Below are 21,168 nucleotides of genomic sequence, written 5' to 3' on the forward strand. Positions count from 1 at the left end.
CAGAAAGCATGGCAGGATGTGCAGAATACCCCCGTTGATGAGTAGAGGTGCAACAGGTACGCCGAGAGAGAACTCTATCAACATCAAAGGCTCAAGATTGTTCAACACGCTTCCACTACACATAAGGGGCATAACTGGCCGACCCCTCGCAGTGTTCAAGAGAGAACTCGATAAACACCTCTAAAGGATACCTGATTAAACAGACTGTATGAGCTTCATACGACAGGCTGCGAGCAGCCGCGTCCAGCCGCCTGGCGGACCAATCCAGCATCCGGTCGGGGACCGGACCTCGGAGACTTTGAACCCCGAAATCATGGCAAAGTAACCGCAAGGTAAGGTAACCCTGACGTATTGCTTTGTGCAATCTTATGAAGCATCTTCTGGAGCTTAAAACTACATCGCTTCAACATTAGAATATGTCAAATGACTTAAGATTAAATAACAAGATTATGTTTTAAGATTAAAAACAACTGATTAAGATTAAATGTCGAAATCTTCGATTAGAATATCAAGTCATAACGTGGTGCATCTAAATCTAACTTAAATCTAAATGAAAAACAGATGGGGCATTTTCCCCAATGTAATAAATCATATGGTTAGAGACTTAAAATAAAAAAAATTGGCCATAAAATAGAGGGTGGGCTCTCGGGTAAATTCAGGTGAATTATTTTTAATGATTGAATCGCCGGAGTTACTCTTAGATGCGAATGCCACAATTAAGACTTCCAGGCAAGGGGCCAGACCTTTGGAATTTCTGTGGAGCCGTGAGAACCTCACAAGAAGCAACACCATTCATTCGGCCGCCTCATCTCTTACGTCTTACGGTGGCGTTCAGAGGAAAAGTTTTTTATTTACCGGTTTGGACTCGAGGAACCGGAAGACGACTGTTCCTCCACTGGAGGTTTGTCGCTTACGAAACCCCAGAGACGAACTGCTGGCTCGCTTACCAAAAGGGGAAGCAGGTTATCCTCACACACATACTACTCATCTCTCTTAATTGCTAAATACCTGCAAGAAAGAAAAAGATGCTCACAGTGTAGACCTAGTGAACGCTACAGTCTACCCGTCTCAGTCTGTATGGGTTCATACACCTGAGAACCACAGAACCACAGTTGGTTCATCAATGAACACCAACAGTAAAGGCCAGGAAGTCACTGGCTTTACACACTTACACACACTGGCCTAACCCAAACACTTTAAAATAAAGTAGGCTACTGAAACAGTATAAAATGATATTCAGATTTGGATGCCATATTTGATGATGTTGGTTCATCAGGTGGAAACGTTCGTCGCCATTCAGGAAGTGTTACGCTGATAATGTCCAGGCAAACAACGCGTGGTAATGGTATCTTACGTATATGGAACACCCACGAGATAGTTACTGTCAAGAAGTGGCAGCGTAACGTCACATTACGTTTTATAAAAGGACGGAGAAATGTTTTCGTTGTTAACGAAGCGACACTAACACGTGGGGTGTTTGTGTTTTTTTTTTTGTTTCTCGCTGTGTGTTTTGTAACGAAACTACGGTATAAAACGTTATTTTTGGAACGATTTTTGAGCGACGTTACTGATACATCAACGATAGAACTGGGATTATAGGCCATCCCCCCCTCCCAACTAATGAACCACACTGGAAGAGAAAGTATTCGTAGGAGACATGATAACGACATAAAAGATCCTCACAGGAACTGACAAAGTCCATAAAGAATAAATGTCTAACTTAACGTAATACAGAACAAGGTGATACAATGGGAATTAAGTAGACTGAAAAAAAGTAAACTCGCATAATAAATAGATTGAAAAGTATATATATATATATATATATATATATATATATATATATATATATATATATATATATATATATATATATATATATATATATATATTATAAGGTCAATTGAAGACCAAGTGTCTCTGTTTTAGACAACCAACCTTGCAAGCTGCAAGTTTACATGAACAAGCACACAGACACACACGTTGGTATGTGAATAAAGCATTACGCATCAACGTCAGTTACATGTCCAAGCAGCTTGTCTCCCGATGCACTTCCGGCCAACTACACGGGCTGAAATATATATAACCTTATCCATAAGCAACCATTCCAACAGCGGGAGAAATGTTCAGACAAAAAAAAGTATAATGCGAATAAGACATTGGCTCTGAGACCTGGTAAGTATCACAGACATCAATCACCAGAGAGGCGGATTCAAGTCCAGAATTCCGTGGTTTTCTCTTGCGGGAGATTTGGACTGGGTTAAAGTCCCTTCAACCTCTGGAGGGGATATTAAGGCCAACATAATAGTTTATTGACGATCTAGCAAGCTTGGTATTGGGCTAATGGCCTATCAACCTCTGGAAGGTTGGTAACCTTATCATGCGGTTACCTTGCGGTGCTTCAGGGGGTTCAAGGTCCTCCCCGCGGCCCGGTCCCCGACCAGGCCTCCTGGATGTTGACCTGGTCAACCAGGCTGCTAGACGCGGCTGCTCGCAGCCTGACGTATGAATCACAGCCTGGTTGATGAGGTATCAGGTTGATCTGGATTAGTAAGGTCAATACATTAGGGGTACCGACCCTAATCAGCAAGTATACTTTAAACCTGAAAGTAGCTCGGTACTGAAGTAAACTCGTGTATACACAGCGAGAACCGGGATACACCTCTGGGTGTACATACAGCTCTCCTACATGGGTCTGAATACAGCCGGGGAAAGCAACGCTACAGGCGACAACAAGGAAGCACACTCACAGCTGTTTCAAATATACACAATTAAGAGACATCATTGCAGACATCCTCTGCAGGGCTTTTGTTGATGTATTTTTGTTTTGTTTCTTTCTTGTAGCAGATGTTAAAATTTCTTATAAGGCCTATGCTACTGCCGATGATGAGTCACAATAACGGGGGATTGAAGAAATGATGACCAAACCACAAGATGATGGAGAAGTGTCGACGTTTCGGTCCGTCCTGGATCATTATCAAGTCGTTTTTGAGTCATACGATCTGATGATGGTCCAAGACGGACCGAAACGTCGTCGTATCTCCATCTTCTGATATGCAGTTTGGTCATCATTCTATGCTATCATCTTATTATTGAATCACTATGTTTCGTGTTGTTAATGAAGTGGCTATTAATGATAGCCTGGGACCTGCTGCCTGGGTAACAGCTTCTCCCCCGAATCAACCTACCCTGGCTTTGTGCCCTGGTGAGGCCACTCCAGACCGACAACCAGAGCGCAACTCCATAGTCTCCTGAGATTGATGGATGCCTACTACTATGTATTAATGATAATTATTGCTGTTTTTATTGCTATCTTTTTCCCACAATGTTATTTTTTTCACTGTGGACCCTTTGGAATTGCTTTGGTTTCATTAAGCTGTTGTGTTACAGGCTTTACACCTTTAGCAAGTCGACGAGTCTTTGAGCCATAAACAAAATATTGTCGTGTTTATGTAAAATTTTCCAAAATTAGAAGCAAAGTATATCTTGATGAAACACAAATTTAGCACTGATAGTACAGAACAAAACGAAAACTAAAATAAAAATAGCTTTGATCTTACGTCCATCAAACTGTTTAAAGTTTCTGAAGAGCAATCTGATTGACAGCGTGATACAGCTGACGTAATAGCTTTAAACAGCCGTCCTAAACAAATGCACACAGCTGACCTCGACAACTTGTTACAGCTGAGTTAAACCAGCTTACCACAGCTGACCTAAACAGCTTGTCACAGCTGATATAAACAGCTTACCACAGCTGATCTAAACAGCTTGTCACAGGTGATATAAACAGCTTACCACAGCTGATCTAAACAGCTTGTCACAGCTGATCTAAACAGCTTACCACAGCCGACCTAAAGAGCTTACCACAGCTGACCTAAACAGCTTGCCACAAGTGACCTAAACAGCTTGCCACAGCTGACCTAAACAGCTTGCCACAGCTGACCCAATAACGTAAAAAAAACACTTAAATGTATATAAAAACCACTGCATACAAAAATCACTTGCGTGCAAATCTAACACAAAAAAGAGCACTTTGGCGCAACATAAAAAAATAATTGCATGCAACATTAATAGGAATGTAATATATTTATATATATCAGATTTTTGCACGCAGGTGTACAAACAAAAGAAAAACGCTGGCATCAAACGCAGCTGACTCACGAAGTCGCCAAAATAGCCTGAATACGTTTTGCTTCACGCTTCCGGAGAGGGTAAAGATATTTGAAGGCCCGGTGAAGGACAGATATCTACTTTCGGACCCGGGAGAGATAGACAGCTATGAGGGCCCCGAGAAGGACAGACAGCAACGAGGGGTCCCCTTATATATATATATATATATATATATATATATATATATATATATATATATATATATATATATATATATATATATATATATATATATATATATATATATATATATATATATATATATATATATATATATATATATATATATATATATATATATATATATATATATGTTCTCGCAGCACATCTAATACACTCGTCACCAACTCCACTCCTTCGCTCTCCAGACTCAGACCCTGAGTGGGGATCTGAAAGATGGCATCTAAGCAAGATATTTTGAGCCCTTCTCAGGCCCAGAAAGTGAATCCATCATACACTTAAGACTGTCAAAGGTTCCTCAAGGAAGCTGTCTCGAGGAGCGACGGTTTTTGAGGGGAGGAGGTGGTGGTGGTGGCGTTCACTGGATGACGTGGATGATGGATCTGTTTTTTTTCCTTTCCTCAGCTGACTTAAAGAGAAATGAGAGATGGTGTCAAGATTGCAATTTTTGTTTTGTTTGATGCTCTATTTTTTTCCTTTTTTTTCCTTTTTTTAACACAGGTGGGTACAGGAACAGACGACAGCTGACGCCTGTTAGCAAGCTGAGAACTTTCCCTTCCCGTAACTTATCTCTCTCTATCTCTATCTCTCTCTATCTCTCTCTCTCTCTCTCTCTCTCTCTCTCTCTCTCTCTCTCTCTCTCTCTCTCTCTCTCTCTCTCTCTCTCTCTCTCTCTCTCTCTCCTCTCTCTCTCTCTCTCTCTCTTCTCTCTCTCTCTCTCTCTCTCTCTCTCTCTCTCTCTCTCTCTCTCTCTCTCTCTCTCTCTCTCTCTCTCTCTCTCTCTCTCTCTCTCTCGTTTTATGCAAAGGAGAATTTTTGTTCGTGTCATATTTCCGCCAGCCCGAGGAAGCATATAAAAGTGGACTGAGTGGATATAAGCATATAAAAGTGGGTGAGTGGAGCCCACTCCACTCACCCGCTGCATCCACCCACTTCGTCTACAACGCCCACCCAACCCCTGCACCCACCCAACCACTGCACCCACCCACTACATCCATTCAACCACTGCACTCACCGACCCACCGCACCCACCTACCTACCTACCCACTCACTCTTACATTAAGGTAATTCTATCATATTTATACCTGACCTCGGGACTTTGTTTTCGTGGTAACGATTGCAAGACATTTGACAACGTATCACGATTTCTAATTTCAACAGAGTTGGAAATTGAGCAGTAAGTTGACCATTGAACAGGTGCGATTTGGGAATATTTCCAGTTTTGAAACAGACTTGAAATTTAACTCACACTGTTTTGGTGTTTGTGGGGCAAACATTCCGTGCTATTTTGTGCTGTTTGTTTCTGAATATTTCATAGACTCGGGAAGGACATGGAATCCTCCTCCTCCCTCGTTGCTGTTATGCTCTGGGAACAATGTTTTGCTCGAGTTTCTGTTTTGTTTTTCTTTTTTTATTCACAGGTGGGTACAGGAGTAGGCGGCCTGAGATTTTACCTTCGATAGCTCATTGATTTGACCTTATCATAACTCAATGTAAACTATTCCCCCCTCCCCCCTTTCCTTGATACAGGCTGTCAGGCTGTTTACAGTTAGGTCCCAAATACTGCTGGGGACATTGGGAGGCAAACAGGGATTATAAGGATCGCTCCCGCCCATTGGTATATCGCTGGCCGGGGCTCGATCTCCGGTGAAATTAGTTGCGAAGCGCGGTTTGAGAGCGCGCGACTTCTACACCACAGTGACCCTCTCTTTCTCTCAATCGTTTTGTCATTATAACATTATATTTGTTATTATTAGGGCCTACTAGAACAAAACAAGGTAATGCCACATTTTCCACGAGTGCTTCATTTGCCTCACAAGCAAAATGGGATACTTATCACTGTTCTGCCTGAGTAGAAAAAGTATTTTAAACATGTTAGAAAGAATAACCTGGAAATTTGTGTGGAAATCTTACAGCACTGATGGAGATATTTATGTTTATTTTTTTTGTAATCTATCGTGGTATAGATTAGGTATAATCTATCATTATCTATCTATAGTAGATAATGTTTATGTCTGGGGAACGGATGTGCAATCCCAGCGCATTTTTATTATATTTTATTTTAGATGCATCATGTTATTGTGAATTTATTGGACACGAAAATTAATTAAAAAGTTATATTGAAAACAGCTTTAATATAACATAATCAGGGTAAACTTAAAAATATTTTAGGGTAATCTTTTTTTTTATAGTTTCCATTCGTTAAATATAACAAAGAATTATTATTTTGTAATGATTGCCATACAATTTGCAGTATCATTATATTGTTATCAATAATAACAAAGGGTATTAAGTCACATATGACAGTTATAATTATATTCATTATTATAATAAATCATAATGCTAATAAACCAATACTACTTCTACCACTATTTCTATTACATTAATTAATAACAACATAGTAAATAAAGTATACCTTTGTAAATATTGTACACTGAATTCTTTGCAAAAAACTAATTTATACATATTGTGCCTATCTTTCCAGAGCCCGAGGCCGCTAGACCTAAGCTGAGGTAAGAGTCAATTTCAACTGAGATAGAGAAAGGACCCGCCCCAAGATACTGTGAGGTTTGTGTGCTATAATAGTGCTATAATATTCACTAATAATGTTTCCTATCTCATGAAATTTTGCATTGAAGGCGATTATCTCACAATAATTTACTACAAAAAATAACAATAGGTTGGGTTGTAGGCCTATGAGGAGATGAATGGATTTGAACGCCCCCCACGACCCCCCCATCCCACAAAAAAACTGGAAGGGAAAACAGATAATGTATTGAAAATTGGAATGCATGTAATAAATGGTTGTTTTAGATACTGGTTCATCTAGGTGACCTGGTAACTGGCTGACCTGCTAACTGGCTGACCTGGTAACTGGCTGACCTGGTAACTGGCTGACCTGGTAACTGGCTGACCTGGTAACTGGCTGACCTGCTAACTGGCTGACCTGGTAACTGGCTGACCTGGTAACTGGCTGACCTGGTAACTGGCTGACCTGCTAACTGGCTGACCTGGTAACTGGCTGACCTGGTAACTGGCTGACCTGGTAACTGGCTGACCTGGTAACTGGCTGACCTGGTAACTGGCTGACCTGGTAACTGGCTGACCTGGCAACTGACTGACCTGATAACCGGCTGACAATATAATTGGCTCACCTATTAAATAGCTGACCAGGCAAATGGCTGGCATAGCAATTTGAACATCATTAGCTGGCACCAAATTTCATAATGACGGCAGACACAAAGGACATTAAATGCCAAGATAATCACTGCAAATGTTAGATTGGTCTGAATCAGGCCATTTCTCTGTGGTATTGATTTCCTAATCATACAACGCCCCGAGGTCAAGCTACCATTTCCGCCTGTTTTCTTGTGTATATAATATATATAATAATGGCTGAAATGTATCACTTTACTGTGATTTCGTGTTGAATCATTTCCGTTATCCTTTCTGATGAGATTTTTATCAATTCGTTATATGTATAATTTGTCAATTGGCAGAGCACCTAACTCTGTTATGGTAATGATATACTAGGCAGTAGTTATTATGTAAGAGCAACAACATGCTAGGCAGTAGTTGTGGTAGTAGCAACAACATGCTAGGTAGTAGTTGTGGTAGTAGCAATAACATGCTATGCAGTAGTTGTGGTAGTAGCAATAACATGTTATGCAGTAGTTGTGGTAATAGCAACAACATGTTATGCAGTAGTTGTGGTAGTAGCAACAACATACTAGGTAGTAGTTGTGGTAATAGCAACAACATGTTATGCAGTAGTTGTGGTAGTAGCAACAACATACTAGGTAGTAGTGTGGTAGTAGTAACCACATGCTAGGTAGTAGTTGTGGTAGTAGCAACAACCTGCTAGGCAGTAGTTGTGGTAGTAGCAACAACATGCTAGGCAGTAGTTGTGGTAGTAGCAACAACATGCTAGGTAGTAGTTGTGGTAGTAACAACAACATGTTATGCAGTAGTTGTGGTAATAGCAACAACATGTTATGCAGTAGTTGTGGTAGTAGCAACAACATACTAGGTAGTAGTTGTGGTAGTAGCAACAACGTTTGCGCATCACTTAGATGGCCATTAAGTTCTCCAAGTGTTTTAGCTGAGCGTTTATTGGCTTTAAGTGGCCTTTCAATTCAGTCTTCAAGGGAGTTTAGTTGGTACTTAAGTACTTCCTTAATCCAGCTATTTAAGCTATCTTGAGTCGGTTTTCTCAAACAGGCTCTTAAAGTTACATTGAGGCTTCAACTGGCCCGTAAAACCCATCCTCCCCAAAAAAATGCTCCTTAAACAGTCTCCGACCTTACAAAAGTCAAGCGTTTTAACAGTCACTAAAGTTCTTCACAAGATTGTTACTGTGACCTGGCCTTGGCTATATTTGTGGAGTCATTAGCTTGTTAGATGACCCGACCAGTCACTGTGCAGGCTTGTAAATGACTGGTTGCCGGAGTTGATGGAGAAGCCAGAGAGAGAGAGAGAGGGAGAGAGAGAGAGAGAGAGAGAGAGAGAGAGAGAGAGAGAGAGAGAGAGAGAGAGAGAGAGAGAGAGAGAGAGAGAGAGAGAGAGAGAGAGAGAGAGAGAGAGAGAGAGAGAAAGAGAGAGAGAGAGAGAGAGAGAGAGACAGGCAACCCTTCCTCACTGTGCTCGTCCTTTCTCTGACCTTCTGATCTCCCTAGTGTCTGTGTTGATGTGTGTGTGTGTGCGTGTGTGTGTGTGTGTGTGTGTGTGTTGGGGAAGGAGGGAGGAGGGTTGGTGGCACGCTGCAAAGTTTCTGCGACACGCTGCAAAGTTTCTGCGAAACGCTGCAAAGTTTCTGCGACACGCTGCAATGTTTCTGCGACACGCTGCAAAGTTTCTGCGACAGGCTGCAAAGTTTCTGCGACACGCTGCAAAGTTTCTTCGACACGCTGCAAAGCTTCTCCGTGATTGCTGCGTTTCACAGTCGCTGCATCGTTTTTTCCGGCGATGTCAAGCTGCTTCTCCGGCACTGCAAAGCTTCTTCTCTACACTGCACAGGTTTTCCTGCGACACTGCAAACGCCCTATAACACTGCAAACTTTATTTGTGTATATGTAACTTTTACTTTACTGACAATTTGGGTGTCACTTACACGAAATAAGTCATTTTAATAATCAGATTCTTGATTTAGCTTAGAAATCGTTCTTCAGTTAGTATAAATACATTGCGACCTAAGTGACAATTAACCTTGAATCATAAACTTGCAGGCTTAATGCTTTTTTTCAACACTGAGGCCCCATTTCTCCTCCTCCATCCACCTTACCAACTCTCTCTGGCCTTTCGATGGCTTTCTTTCCCCTGTATGTCTAAGTTGTGACTTGAAAAAGGTCGAGGGTTGGGCGAAGCGTTATCACTTTCATTTCCATATATGTGTGTGTGTGTGTGTGTGTGTGTGTGTGTGTGTGTGTGTGTGTGTGTGTGTGTGTGTGTGTGTGTGTGTGTGTGTGTGTGTGTGTGTTGGGTTATCTTTGAGACACTCGCCCAAGAGTCGTGTTCAAATTTGTACCGAGGCTGTGGAGGAGAACCCTCTCTACAGGCGTCATCCTTAGCTCATAGACGGGGGCGCTCCTGCTGTGTGTTGGTACCCGGTACTGGCACCCAAGTTTACAGTACACTTCCGTAAGCTTTCATGTTCCTTGGTACATGTCAGGTGTTAACATCGTAAGCATCGATGGTATTTTGAATAGTTTACTGTCCAACATTGACAGAAAGTAAAGGGAAAATTTTTTGGGGAGTTTCAGTTTGATGTTCACACCATTTGGGACCAACTGTGATCTACGGGAGTCTGTGGGGATGGTTAGGTTTTGGAATAGGAGTGGAACCTTGTGAGGGTTCCGAGGATCAACGTCCCCGCGGCCCGGTCTCTGAGCAAGTTTCTTGGTTGGTGGTGTGGTCTGGTGAGTGAGGACACTTACAGGAGAGGGTGTAGTGAGATTACTAAGAAAAGATAGACCAATAAAAAAAATACAACAAAATTATCAGAATGGAACAAAATAGTACTGAAACGCTTACTTCCCCAAGATGTACAGAACACATACACTCACTCACACACACACACACTCTCTCTCTCTCTCTCTCTCTCTCTCTCTCTCTCTCTCTCTCTCTCTCTCTCTCTCTCTCTCTCTCTCTCTCTCTCTCTCTCTCTCTCTCTCTCTCTCTCTCTCTCCGGTTCCTTTATCAATGCTGGTGTTGTGTTTCTGACACCTTAATTTATATGTCAACTGAGGCCGCCACAGGAGAGTTATGCAAGCACTAAAGTGTTAAACGTGTGATGTTTTAATTTATAAATGAGTGAATTTTAGATAATGAGGTAGATTAATGACTTGTGTAAATGGGTACACTGAATGGTTGTGTGTGTGTGTGTGTGTGTGTGTGTGTGTGTGTGTGTGTGTGTGTGTGTGTGTGTGTGTGTGTAGGAGGTCAATACAATAAATGATTTATGAATCTCTGCCAACATCAGTTCATTCAAGCATAATTCATTCATACGTGAATGTTTACATGCATATGCAGGCATATATTCGACCATGCGGAAGCTCCAGTGTGTGTTTTTATCATGCACGGCAGCGCAGTCAACGACAACACCAAGGAAGGCCCTGACTCAGCCCAGTGACCAGCTCAGAGTAAATCTGTGTATTCAGTCCCCAAACTCTGGCAGTCCTGCTTGTCGGTCCAAATAGGATCGCGTTTAGCCCCTATCCCTGGAAGACCGACACAAGCCCTCGGTGGGGGACTATCCATAGGCCAAAGAATAGCTTAGGAAAATGAACTGAGAGGAAAATCAACACAAATGCATGGTAGACTACATTAGCAAGTTCTAGGGAAGTTGAATAAAGATATATGCCACCACCGAGATAAACTAAGAAGTGCATTAGTCCATAGTATGATATAAGGGGGGTGGTAGGAGAAGCGAACACTCTTATGTATTCAGAGTTAAATGGCATTTTTTTCCCAGAATGCTCTGTGTTCCCTTCTCTGAGGCTGTGGGTCCCTATAATTGCACCAGAAGTGGTACCCCGCTATATATATATATATATATATATATATATATATATATATATATATATATATATATATATATATATATATATATATATATATATATGTCGTACCTAATAGCCAGAACACACTTCTCAGCCTACTATGCAAGGCCCAATTTGCCTAATAAGCCAAGTTTTCATGAATTAATTGTTTTTCGACTACCTAACCTACCTAACCTAACCTAACCCAACTTTTTTGGCTACCTAACCTAACCTAACCTATAAAGATAGGTTAGGTTAGGTTAGGTAGGGTTGGTTAGGTTCGGTCATATATCTACGTTAATTTTAACTCCAATAAAATAAAATTGACCTCATACATAATGAAATGGGTAGCTTTATCATTTCATAAGAAAAAAATTAGAGAAAATATATTAATTCAGGAAAACTTGGCTTATTAGGCAAATCGGGCCTTGCATAGTAGGCAGAGAAGTGCGTTCTGGCTACTAGGTACGACATATATATATATATATATATATATATATATATATATATATATATATATATATATATATATATGTCGTACCTAGTAGCCAGAACTCACTTTTTGGCCTACTATTCAAGGCCCGATTTGCCTAATAAGCCAAGTTTTCCTGAATTAATATATTTTTTCTAATTTTTTTCTTATGAAATGATAAAGCTACCCATTTCATTATGTATGAGGTCAATTTTTTTTATTGGAGTTAAAATTAACGTAGATATATGACCGAACCTAACCAACCCTACCTAACCTAACCTAACCTATCTTTCTAGGTTAGGTTTGGTTAGGTAGCCGAAAAAGTTAGGTTAGGTTAGGTTAGGTAGGTTAGGTAGTCGAAAAACAATTAATTCATGAAAACTTGGCTTATTAGGCAAATCGGGCCTTGCATAGTAGGCTGAGAAGTGCGTTCTGGCTACTAGGTACGACATATATATATATATATATATTTATCGGCTTCTTGTAGACATACTGAATTAGCAAAAAGTGTGAGCTAAATTATTCTAGCATGAATCTTCTGTTTCTTTTGTTGTTGTATTTCTCTTCAGAAATTGACCAATTCTCCAAAAATTCCTTTTACCGTTTTATTACCACCAAACGCTAAGAGACGAGTTTTTTTGACCCAATCATAATCTGATTTTTGAAATACATATAAACATACAATTGTTTACACTTATCTAGTTTACACCTATCAAAATGTTAACCGATTTTGTTTTGTTTGATTGTTTTTTTGTTTTTTTGATTGTTGGTTGATTGTTTTTTGTTTGAATGTTTTGATTGTTTTCTTTTTGATGTTCATTCTCTGTCTGCCACTTACGATCACATCGTGACGTATAGACAGGTATTGGAATGAATCTTTTTAAAAGTAAACAAAACACAAATGTCGATCATATAAAACACAAGATACAACGAGGCCGAGAAGGCTTGGGGGAAATCGTGTTTACATTTGGGAAGTAGATTAGCGAAAATTATTTGCTGTAAACGGGAACAAATTGGCCGTTAAAGCGAATATCGGATAAGCGATAAAAATCTTTATAAAATACGGTTAACCGATATACGTGAGCAGAGTTATAACTAAATAATTACACAGAGAACAAAAAAAAAAAAAGCTTAAAGGCGGGATTTTACAGCAACGCCGTGCCTGAGTTGTCGATGAGAGAGGTGGGAAAGCAGATGAGAGAGGTGGGAAAGGAGTTTCATAAACAGAGTTTCTGGGGAATGTTTAGGCGAATAGGGGTTTCTAGATGGGAAATTATGGGTGGTTTCTACGTGGGAAATTATGGAGATTTCTAGATGGGAAATTCTAAGTTTCTAGATGGAAAATTGTTGGTTTCTAGATGGGAAAGTATGACTGTAAGATTGGAAATTATATGTTTCTACATGGAAAATTTGGGACACCGTATTGGGAAATGCTTCTAAATAGGCAAAACATACTTGAGAAACATTGAATCAAGGTTATCGCGTTGTTTTAATGTTGAATCACCGTCGTTTGGCCAACATGTGCCCTCTGGGTCTAGGTTCCCACTACAGGGGTCTCAAAATAGCCGTATGGCGTTCAGATGGAAGAGTGATAAAGATATGAAGGAATGGGGGAACTGCTGGCTACAAGTTGTGGGTTTTAGGGAAGGAATGGGTTGGTAGACGGTAGCTTATGGGAGATGGCAGCCGGTGGGAGACGGCAGCTTGTGGGAGACGGCAGTTTGTGAGAGACGGCAGTTTGTGGTAGACGGCAGCTAGTGGGAGACGGCAGCGTGTGGCAGTCATCTGTGTTGCTGGGTGCAGATGGGAAGGGCAGCAGTTTTGGGGCGGCGTCTCGCGGCCAAGCCAGCCGCCCAATTTACGCCAATTAGAGAAGAGGGCGCGTGGGCGCCCCCTAAACCACGCCCGCCGCTCCCGACACAACCATGCAAGGGTCACTAAAAGAATTAGAGCCACGCAAGTGTATAAACTGAATTAGAGCCTTGCAAGGGGGTAACTGAATTAGAGCCTTGCAAGGGAGTAACTGAATTAGAGCCTTGCAAGGGAGTAACTGAATTAGAGCCTTGCAAGGAAGTAACTGAATTAGAGCCTTGCAAAGGGAGTAACTGAATTAGAGCCTTGCAAGGGGTAACTGAATTAGAGCCTTGCAAGGGGTAACTGAATTAGAGCAGAACTTCAACCCAGTCAACTGGTACACAGGATAGTACACACGTGTACACAGGATAGAATGTAGAGTGTTTGGGCTCCTTGTTGTGGAGTGTATACTTCAACGATACACTCCACACCCCAGATGACTATGCTGGTGACTGCACTCTAATTGTCATGTATACGTGAAGGGAAATGACAACTGCTACAAGGCTCATTAATCATAATGTTGCAATTTCTCCATGGGGAACGCAATTGCAGCAGCCTATACAATATAGACAATAATCATAATTAGATTACATGATATTTTCTTCACTACATGAGTACATGTAGGAGAAGGACTACGCGAATTTTCTTCAAGAAGTGCCGGACCAACTGGGCTGTGGTGGATATGTGGGCCGTTCCAAGCAACAGCCTGTTGGACCAAGCTCTAACAAGTCAAGCCTGGCCTCAGGCCGGGCTTGGGGCGTAGAACTCCCAAAAACCCCATCAAGCAGATATATTTCCTCTGGACCAGACATATGGATGTGTGGAAAGAATTTTATGCTTGGTTATGAAGTCGACACCTTAGGGGGACGGAAGTTTAACTCTTCAATGACCACGAAGAGCCAAATTGGGCTTGGTTAGGTCGTGGAGTATGCACCGGGTTCAGCTTTGTCTCGTAGGATTCAGTAAAATTCAGTAAAAAATTTATTCAGTAAAATAATTTTCTGAATTTACTCCAGACGCAGTAAGGCACCCAACAACAACTTTAGCCTAAAGGTGTAGCCGGCTTTACTCTTATGTATAAGACCATTGCTCTCAAGGTTCTCGACCTGGCCCAGCTTTGAGGCGAACCAGAAACTGGCGACCACAACACAGGTCCCTCAGCCATCAGCGGTCTCCTCCTGACTGTGCCAGTCTCGCGAACATCACACCAGCGATCATTCATCCTGGGTGGACTCGCATTTGAAACCTGTTCTCTCCAGACGTAGAAATGGGTGAGATCCAGGCAACCGATGACATGAGGACACTGGCAAACCGTTGACTCCAGCTTCGTCTAGTAACTAACATCATTGCAACTTATCAAGTTTTCCTTGCTTACCTTAGCATTAAAGTTTAATCCAACAGAAAAAAATATTCATAATCTCATCAAATTAATATTTCTAGGTACAGGCTTTAGTTAAGCTGATGTAAGCTAACAGGTCTTGAGTGAGAGAAGAAGCAGCGAGAGAGAGAGAGAGAGAGAGAGAGAGAGAGAGAGAGAGAGAGAGAGAGAGAGAGAGAGAGAGAGAGAGAGAGAGAGAGAGAGAGAGAGAGAGAGGGAGAGAGAGAGAGAGAGAGAGAGAGATAGAGGAGGGGAGACAGAAGAGTGATGAGACACAGAGTAGAGAGATTTATGCTATTTTTGTACGAAATAACTCGTATAAGGAGAAATGAATTCATTTCATGCATGTTCGAGGCTGGATCTCATTTACGACACCAATATATATATATATATATATATATATATATATATATATATATATATATATATATATATATATATATATATATATATACATATATATATATATATATATTTATATATATATATACATATATATATATATATATATATATATATATATATATATATATATATATATATATATATATATATATATATATATATATATATATATATATATATATAAATAATTGGAGGGAGACATTGGGTGGAAGGCGCCGAGATACTGGAACCGGTTTTCTTAATATTGGTATATTAAGAAAAATCCCCTCCCTCCTTTTTAAGTGCTTTTCCTTATTCATTTTCTTTTTCTTTGTCCAATTTTTATATTTCTTCCCCTTCTTTCTTTATATTCTTCCTCCATTTTGCTCTTGTCCTTCTTTCTCTTTGATTACTACATCAGTCTGCTTATCGACGTCATCGTCTTTGAGTCCCCCTAGGAGCTCCTTCACAACCCTGGTGCTCTACAGGCTCACCCTCACAACCCTGGTGCTCTACAGGCTCGCCCTCACAACCCTGGTGCTCTACGGGCTCACCTTCACAACCCTGGTGCTCTACGGGCTCACCCTCGCAACCCTGGTGCTCTACGGGCTCACCCTCACAACCCTGGTGCTCTACAGGCTCAACCTCACAACCCTGGTGCTCTACGGGCTCACCTTCACAACCCTGGTGCTCTACGGGCTCACCCTCACAACCCTGGTGCTCTACGGGCTCACCTTCACAACCCTGGTGCTCTACGGGCTCACCCTCACAACCCTGGTGCTCTACGGGCTCACCCTCACAAGTCTGGTGCTCTACGGGCTCGCCCTCACAACCCTCGTGCTCTACGGGCTCACCCTCACAACCCTGGTGCTCTACGGGCTCACCCTCACAAGTCTGGTGCTCTACGGGCTCGCCCTCACAACCCTGGTGCTCTACGGGCTCGCCCTCACAACCCTGGTGCTCTACGGGCTCACCCTTACAACCCTGGTGCTCTACGGGCTCACCCTCACAACCCTGGTGCTCTACGGGCTCACCCTTACAACCCTAGTGCTCTACGGGCTCACGTTCACAACCCTGGTGCTCTACGGGCTCACCCTCACAACCCTGGTGCTCTACGGGCTCACCCTTACAACCCTAGTGCTCTACGGGCTCACGTTCACAACCCTGTGGCATAATCAAAATAATTTGTGCCATAATCATAATAATTTGTGACAATCATCATAAAAAATTTCCATGAATCTATTATTTGGTTTCTTATTTGATTATTTTCAATTATATTCCTCCTTTCCTTATCATCTACCTAACCTTTTTCTTTTTTCTACTACTTTCTTTTCTGATCTTTTCCCCCCTAGTTTTCCGGAATTCTCCCCCCCCCTCTCCTCATCCCTTATCGTAAATGAGAATCTAGACACACCAAAAACCTGAAATCTGATTTCATAAGTTTTTCACAGACAGCTGATAACAAATATATTACATTACATTCCAACGCAATCAGTATAGATAAACATCACCATCAGCATAGATACAAAGATAAACATCACATTCAGTATAGATAAAAAAACTGACAAAACGCCAATGGTACAGATGGAAAAACAAACAAAACACCATTGGTATAGATACAAAAGCAAACACCATTGGTATAGACACAAAAGCAAACACCATTGGTATAGACACAAAAGCAAACACCATTGGTATAGACACAAAAGCAAACACCATTGGTATAGACACAAAAGCAAACACCATTGGTATAGACACAAAAACAAACACCATTGGTATATACACAAAAGCAAACACCATTGGTATAGATACAAAAAAAATTAAAAAGAAAGAAAACCATGACACTGCCCCAAAACAGACTCAGACCACCTTACCATGTTGCTGAAGACAAGAAAATGGATATACCAACTACAGACGACGAGTCACAATAACGTGGCTGAAGATATGATGACCAAACCACACACAGACCAGAAGATGAAGAGACGGCGACGTTTCGGTCCGTCCTGGACGTGATCACACGACTTGACAATGGTCCAAGACGGACCGAAACGTCGTCGTTTTTCTCCATTTACTGATGTGTGGTCATCACAACTCCAAGACTTTCATGTTAAGAGAGAGACCATCTGTCTCTTGGAGATATTTGCACAGTAGTTAGTGTGTTATCTTGGAAGATGATGCTGCGAAGCGTTTTAACTTGTTATAGAAGGACTTACCATCTTAAGATGGTGGTGGTGATGTTTAGTGTGTGTGTGTGTGTGTGTGTGTGTGTGTGTGTGTGTGTGTGTGTGTGTGTGTGTGTGTGTGTGTGTGTGTGTGTGTGTGTGTGCAGAAAGTGAAGATTAAGCCACAGTGAAGAAAGCTTCCTGAAGCGACATTTCTCTTGAAAATGAAATGAAAATCTCAGGGTAACATCTAATTCTAAAGAGAAGGAAGACAGCTGCAAATTAGAGCAAGCGACTTCCCGTAAACGATGTCTCACTTAAAAGTGGATTAAGTGAGCAGTGGAAGATTTGGTCCCGCCGGAGGTGGGGGGACACTAACATATTTTCTCCATTAGGTCCTTCTCCATTTTTGTTTTATAAAGATGTAATTTAAGCACCCGAGGCTATTATCTTTCTCTCTCTCTCTCTCCCCTCGTGTCGGTCGCGTGCGTGAATGATGAAGGGCCTGCGTGAGTGTGAGTGGGTGTGTGCGTGTGTTTTCTAGTTGTGTTTACTAGTTGTGTTTTTGCGGGGGTTGAGCTTTGCTCTTTCGGCCCGCCTCTCAACTGTCAATCAACTGTTTACTAACTACTTTTTTTTTTCCACACCACACACACACACCCCAGGAAGCAGCCCGTGACAGCTGACTAACTCCCAGGTACCTATTTACTGCTAGGTAACAGGGGCACTTAGGGTGAAAGAAACTTTGCCCATTTGTTTCTGCCTCGTGCGGGAATCGAACCCGCGCCTCAGAATTACGAGTCCTGCGCACTATCCACCAGGCTACGAGGCCCCTAGGTGTGCACACACACACACACACACGTGTGTGTGTGTGTGGTTTCCTACAAGTGACTGCGGGAGTTACCGAGGTCCTTGGTCACTACTGGATATGTTTTAAGGCCTCAGCAGCCGGTAAGAGTTTACCAGTGTACTCGCCTAGTTGTGTTTTCGGGGGTTGAGCTTCGGCTCTTTGGTCCCGCCACTCGAGTTAAGTGTGTGCGCGATGGAGGGGTATGCTGTTCCTAGGACAAGAGATCAGAGGGGGAAAAAAACCCAGTCATATACTGGGGAAAGGACTTCAGCAGGATAGGAACAAGCTTACTGTGTATAAACAAGTGGCGACGTTGTTTGCAGCTTCGAAACAAGCTTATCATTGTCTGCATATTTTGGCAGCAATGTAGAAAAATCAGTGACGTGGTAGCTTGTTAAATATAGGACTGTTGCTGATGTAATTAGAATCCAAGCGAGGAATTCAGGTCATGTGTGGCATCCTAAAAAGAGGAATCCCGTTTATATGTGACATTTCCTCAATGAGAGCAGACATTGCAATTAATGCCCATCTTGGCTAACTTCTGGCTGATCAAATATCACAAAACTCGTGCATCATCATTCATTGATAACAAATGATCGGGTGAATCTATTACAGCTTTCAAAGATCCAGAGGATGGAGGTGTTAGTGGGCTCTCTCAGTACTCACCCATACCATTACATGCTAATGACTCGTAAACCTATCAGCAGAGGTTTAAAATATTGAAAAGTGTTGGCGAAATAACGTGGAAGCTGCACTAATTATTGAAGGAACCATTCAGAATAAGGGAAGATCTATACACATGTTGAAAACAATTTCAGAAATATAATGCAATAGAACAAACGCATGCAGAAAATATTCAGAGATAGCCAGTTATATATGTATATATATATATAAAACGAACGATATAAGAACACTTGTTCGTACAGAGTTCATGTACGTTATTGTTATCACAAAAACATGGGTTGCATCTAGACTCCAGAGAATTAACAAACTGCTTCACATACACACACACATGTTCATAATAATGTATGTGTATATATTAGACTTGTAGACTCGTATTCCTGAATACAAGCACACTCGCTCGCTCTCTCTCTCTCTGGCTCGCTCTCTGGCACCTACGGCACTTATATTGGCAGTCAGTTATGCCTGTAGCCAGCTTGCCATGTCAGCATTGAGTGGCAGCATGTCCTGCTGCTCCGCCAGCAGTTACACTCCCATGTCCAGTGATCTCCATTCCCCCTGGATATGGCAGCAATTTTCACTAGCTACCACTTGATACGTGTCCCTTCCTGGATGCCCTGTTGTCCCACTTCTGCTACCGTCTTTCCCACCTTTACTTCTGTCTCGTTCTTTCTCTCTCTCTCTCTTTCTCTCTCTCTCTCTCTCTTTCTCTCTCTCTCTCTCTCTCTCTCTCTCTCTCTCTCTCTCTCTCTCTCTCTCTCTCTCTCTCTCTCTCACTCTCTCTCTCTCTCTCTCTCTCTCTCTCTCTCTCTCTCTCTCTCTCTCTCTCTCTCTCTCTCTCTCTCTCTCTCTCTCTCTCTCTCCCTCCCTCTCTCTCCCTCTCTCTCCCTCCCTCCCTCCTGTCCCTAACTTAATAGCCCCCGGCGACGGCCAGACGGCTGTTATTTTTATTACTTTAAATAAAATTTATTTTGATTAAAAAAACATTAAAAAACTGTCTGGCTTTTCCCCCGTGTGCGTTGCCCTGACTTTTATACAAGCCATTTTGAATTGACTTTTAAAATATTTTCAATTGATTAATGTTCATTTTTATATATAAAACGATATATGTATATATATATTTATTTATTTATTTATATATATATATATATACACACACACAGTATATGTGTGTGTATATCTAACAATTAATGCTTTAGTGTTATGTGAGGATAACTCTTGTATTTTTTAATCCTATTATATTTCATTTTTCACCATTTATTTGAATACTCTTTTTATATTCGTTCATTTCTCATATATCTCTTAAGTATTGATTTTTAATTTCTTTGCCATTCTACTCCTATTATTTTCTTGTTTGTTGTCATGTGTTCATTTTTGCCTGGCGAGTCCTCACTTATATCTGTCTTTACACGCAATAGGTCGCGTTTTTAACGGAGTCGTCTAGTCAAAAATGCGTTCTTTTAGAAAGAATTCAAGCGTAATGTTGACGTTTCCAGAGCATATAGTCTCTATAGGTTAGGAGGGTTGTATGGGTTCGAATGTCTCTGGTTAGGCAAAACACTGTAAAGCAAAACACTGTAAAACACTGTAAAGGTTCTTGGCTAAAGAACCCAAGCAACCCACCTAGCCTATCGAAGCTAGAAAACGTCAAAATATTACGTTGCTCTAATTTGTACTGATGCGTCGCATTTTTAATTGAATGCGACGCATTCAATTAAGAATTAATATATCTTAGTTCAACGATATGCTAATTGATAGTTTTAGCCTGCACCAACGTGCAAATACACCTGCCAGCCCACCCTCACACCTCCTAAAAGCCCACCCTCACAGCCCCCTAGCCCCCCCTCACAGCCCCCTAGCCCACCCTCACATCTCTATTAACCCTCCCTTTGAATCAGATCGGACGATGGTACAGGAGCCTCACTCCCCCCCCCCCCCCCCTTACGGTGATCAAAGGAGAACACAATCACAAGCACTTCCGCTAATTGGACGAAAACACAAGCACT

At 41.5% G+C, this 21,168-nt stretch overlaps 1 protein-coding gene across 1 annotated transcript in view; it reads left to right on the forward strand.

The window, feature by feature from the left end:
* LOC123745279 (DBH-like monooxygenase protein 1) overlaps nt 1–21,168 on the forward strand; it is a 246,945-nt gene that overhangs the window by 72,724 nt on the left and 153,053 nt on the right. Inside the window, exon 2 of the mRNA XM_069300656.1 lies at nt 6,833–6,860. The gene's annotated coding sequence lies outside the window, so the exon portion shown is untranslated. The remainder of the gene's footprint in view (nt 1–6,832; nt 6,861–21,168) is intronic.

The sequence above is a fragment of the Procambarus clarkii genome, chromosome 44 (genome assembly GCF_040958095.1).
Source record: "Procambarus clarkii isolate CNS0578487 chromosome 44, FALCON_Pclarkii_2.0, whole genome shotgun sequence".
In the NCBI taxonomy this organism is placed as follows: Eukaryota; Metazoa; Arthropoda; class Malacostraca; order Decapoda; family Cambaridae; genus Procambarus; species Procambarus clarkii.